A 5,146-nucleotide genomic window follows, 5' to 3' on the forward strand; every position below is an offset into this window, starting at 1 on the left:
TTTATTTATTTTTTTAATGAAGTGGGACGGATTGAAGTCACCATGGCTCGCGGGCCACCAGTTGAAAATCCCTGTTCTATACTGTATTTATAGAAGTTATACAGTATGTAATGACGGCTGTGTGAAAACCAATGTCATGCGTCAATAAAATGGACAGGAACATCAGCAGGACAAATGTTTGAAGCAGCAACGTTTCAGCAAAAAACAAAAAAAAAGAAACTGTCCAGATGACCTGACTGAAAATTGTTGGATTGTATACCTGAATTATTGAGCATGGACTTTGTTGGTTTGAAGTAGCAGCAACTCTTCAAGCATACCCATCTACTAGCATGACATCATCTGAAGGAATCAGCTGATCTAGACATATGCATCACTATTTTCCAGAGTTGTTGAGCTCACCAATCAATCTCAGCAGAAAGACTGTACTTATCTAAAAGATGAGGCCTCCATATTAAGTTGAAAAACACAACACACCTTGTAAAACAATTATTTAACTCTGTTTGTAGAGAAGCAGGCAGGACTTAATGCTCCACATCCCTAGTACGCAGACTTTGGTTCCAAAAATGCAACATGGCAGCTTCTACGACCAGGTCCTGCTGGCTTCCCAGTAAGAGAAGGTGAGGACACTTGGTCTATAATAAAATCAGATTTTGGTCCTGTCTAAAAAATTTCAATAAGTATAATGTGTAAAAGAATTTATAAAAATTAGCTTGAGCATTTGGTTTCTTGTAACTGCCTGAAATGATTATTCAAATAACTTGAATACAGAACTCTGATCAAACGTTTTCTTTAATTCATATAACAGCACGCTGCAAAGTGTTTATGTTTCACAGACAATTATTAGTGTCGCACCCAACAAAAAGGAAACTAGCACAATGAAAAAAGGTCAAAAATTCAGGACCATATGAAACAAATAAAGAAAAGTGAAAATACTCTGCAATAATTAGCTTCCCACAACAATTTTGTAGAATTAATTAATAAGACTATCTTTACAACAAGCACACACTATCTTGAATCATCGTGCTCAAACTGGTGTACAAAGTTAGAACAACGTGAGAAGAGGCGTTACAGCACACACTGCAGATAAAACTATCGGTGTTATGCGTCTTTAAGTACTTAGAGAAGACGTTAAGTGCAGTTTTGCAAATACTGACATGTTCTTATGAAAATAAAAACTATTCACAAGCTGTGCTTCTACGCTTCTAGCATAGAAAACTTGCATATCTCAGCTATAATGAGGAGTTCGCCTACATTCAAACTGATTCAGTGTCAAAAAAATATTTCCATAAGAACAAAATAAAAACTTTTGGACTGTTGGAGGTAAAATGTTGCAGGAGAAACGTGGAGTTTCAGGTCATTTTCCCATTTAGTTCTACATATCTGCCGCAGCAGTAAAAACAAAAAGCCCTGTCACAAACAAAAAATGTTCTGAAAAGGGTTTTAAATACATAAAAAACTGAACTAATCATTTGCGGTGTGCTCGCATAGATGAACGCAGTTCAAAAATACGGCATGGGGAGGTGCAGCTTTGAAAAAATTAAAATAAAACATTAATTAAAAAAATTGGTGTGGTACATGCACATCAGATTCATCGAGTAATAGTGCCTACAGCGCATTCTGATTTGATGCCATTTAATATTTTACACTTGTATAACTGCTTTCAATTGTACTGTATTCATTAGGACAGTATTCCTGGTTGAGGAGGAAAATACACGTCACAAATTTGTCATCATCGTTTATCAGTGAGCTCAATATCAATATTACAAAATATGGTGATAATCATTATATTTCAGGTGCCATGCATTCATAATTTGCATTCTAATAATATTTTCAGACAATCCAAGAAACTTTCATTGGCCTCGATACCCACATGACAGAAGACAACGTGAAGAAAATGTGTTTGTTTCAATTGATAATGACATTGCAGTATTAAACAATAACACATATCGCAGTTTTTCTAATATTGTGAAGGTCTATTTAGTATTTCATAATTCAATGCAATAAAAATAATAAATTTATTCATTAAGTACCTGCTAAGTAAAATATTTGATGACTGAGACATACTTGTAACATGTCCTTAATCCAGCTGTAATTACCTCTTCAGAGGATACAGTAAATAAAGTTTATTTGTTCCAAACAACTTACGGTAAACAAAATATGTCTCAAATTTTCTTTTTCAAGATTCATTGTCTACAATTAATTCACACATTTGAAAGGTACTTATTGTAAGATTAATGAAAAGTACAGAAAAACATTTTTTAAACAGTTAACCAATGGAATGACCTGTAATGATTAGGATATTAAGTGTCAATGAAAACAACTGTTGTGGTAGAGCATGAGCTTTGAGATCATCTAAAATTGTAGTAAATTAGCACTAAAATACTATTCATGGATTTTTTGTTGAATTGAGACCCAATATTGGACCTTAAATATTCTGTTCAGGAGATGGGTAGGACCGGAAAAACAAATGGGGTCAAAAATAAACGTACATCATAGCATAAATGAAACTTCAGAATGAATAGAGTAAAACTATGATACAACTGTAGAAATAATGAATAACTGTTGAGTTAAATTTGTTATGATGAGAAGGAAACTAACGAAAAAGAACAACATATCTAGTAAATACTTTCTTCCTGTTTGCCATATTATTTAATATATTAAGCAGTACGGTGGCGCAGTTGGTAGAGATGCTGCCTCTGTGAGCAGGTCGCCCCGGTTCAAATCCCCACTGGGGACCTTTCTGGGTGGAGTTCGCATGTTCTCTCCGTGTATGTGTGGGTTGTCTCCAGGTACTCTGGTTTTTTCCACACATCAAAAACATGTTAGGCTGATTGGTAACTAGGGATGCACCGATCCACTTTTTTCACTTCCAATCCGATATCTGCTGCCCTGGTATCAGCCGATACCGATCCGATCGACACATGTAAACAGTGCTGAATTATCGATATCATGATCATCATTGATTTTATATGAGGCTGTAATAATCTCCTCTCAAGTACAATTTGTACAAATATACAGGTCCTTCTCAAAAAATTAGCATATTGTGATAAAGGTCATTATTTTCCATAATGTAATGACAAAAATGAAACTTTCATATATTTCAGATTCATTGCACACCAACTGAAATATTTCAGGTCTTTAATTGTTTTAATACTGATAATTATGGCATACAGCTCATGAAAACCCAAAATGCCTGTCCCAAAAAATTAGCATATTTCATCCCACCAATGAAAGACAAGTGTTTTTAATACAAAAAACGCCAACCTTCAAATAATCATGTTCAGTTATGCACTCAATACTTGGTCGGGAATCCTTTTGCATGAATGACTGCTTCAATGCGGCGTGGCATGGAGGCAATCAGCCTGTGGCACTGCTGAGGTGTTATGGAGGCCCAGGATGCTTCGATAGCGGCCTTAAGCTCATCCAGAGTGTTGGGTCTTGCGTCTCTCAACTTTCTCTTCACAATATCCCACAGGTTCTCTATGAGGTTCAGGTCAGGAGAGTTGGCAGGCCAATTGAGCACAGTAATACCATGGTCAGTAAACCATTTACCAGTGGTTTTGGCACTGTGAGCAGGTGCCAGGTCGTGCTGAAAAATGAAATCTTCATCTCCATAAAGCTTTTCAGCAGATGGAAGCAAGAAGTGCTCCAAAATCGCCTGCTAGCTAGCTGCATTGACCCTGCCCTTGATAAAACACAGTGGACCAACACCAGCAGCTGACATGGCACCCCAGACCATCACTGACTGTGGGTGCTTCACACTGGACTTCTGGCATTTTGGCATTTCCTTCTCCCCAGTCTTCCACCAGACTCAGGCACCTTGATTTCCGAATGACATGCAAAATTTGCTTTCATCCGAAAAAAGTACTTTGGACCACTGAGCAACAGTCCAGTGCTGCTTCTCTGTAGCCCAGGTCAGGCGCTTCTGCCGCTGTTTCTGGTTCAAAAGTGGCTTGACCTGGGGAATGCGGCACCTGTAGCCCATTTCCTGCACACGCCTGTGCACGGTGGCTCTGGATGTTTCTACTCCAGACTCAGTCCACTGCTTCCGCAGGTCCTCCAAGGTCTGGAATCGGCCCTTCTCCACAATCCTCCTCAGGGTCCGGTCACCTCTTCTCGTTGTGCAGCGTTTTCTGCCACACTTTTCCCTTCCCACAGACTTCCCACTGAGGTGCCTTGATACAGCACTCTGGGAACAGCCTATTGGTTCAGAAATTTCTTTCTGTGTCTTACCCTCTTGCTTGAGGGTGTCAATGATGGTCTTCTGGACAGCAGTCAGGTGATTGCTGACCCATGATTGCGGTTTTGAGTAATGAACAAGGCTGTGAGTTTTTAAAAGCCTCAGGAATCTTTTGCAGGTGTTTAGAGTTACGTTGTTGATTCAGATGGTTAGGTTAATAACTTGTTTAGAGAACCTTTTCATGATATGCTAATTTTTTGGGACAGGCATTTTGGGTTTTCATGAGCTGTATGCCATAATCATCAGTATTAAAACAATTAAAGACCTGAAATATTTCAGTTGGTGTGCAATGAATCTGAAATATATGAAAGTTTCATTTTTATCATTACATTATGGAAAATAAGGACCTTTATCACAATATGCTAATTTTTTGAGAAGGACCTGTACGCATGCATGTCCAAAAAGGCAACTTGAAGTAAGTTTCATTAATGTTGGTTAAGTTTTAAAGTTTGAATTAAATTCTGCTAACACAAAACATGTTTCTTTTTATTCTTAGTTTTAAAGTGGATATTCAAGTGATTAATTTAAGTGATTGTTTAGGTTGTTTTTTTTTTTTTTAACGGGGCAGATATAATTTTTTTCTTCTTTCTGCACTCTTTTCATTCAATGTTTTCTTTTTGATGAATTTGTTTTGTTTCTTTTAAATGAATGAATAAATTAATTAAATTAAATGTTAAATGGCTTTAAACATCTGCTAAGTTCATGGCATAAACCAACAGACATGTTTCTGTTTTTTGTTATTTACATCACTTTATAATGTAGCTGTTTTTATATATATATATATACTTTTTTTTGTTGCTTTTATGTTAATATTAGGAGCTATTTACTTATTGCAAGAGGCTTACTTTTCATTATCAATATCAATACAAATGCAGGTGTTCAGAAATAGTATAACAATATCATCAG

The sequence above is a fragment of the Nematolebias whitei genome, chromosome 13, assembly GCF_014905685.2.
Source record: "Nematolebias whitei isolate Nwh7 chromosome 13, NemWhi1, whole genome shotgun sequence".
NCBI classification, from domain to species: Eukaryota; Metazoa; Chordata; class Actinopteri; order Cyprinodontiformes; family Rivulidae; genus Nematolebias; species Nematolebias whitei.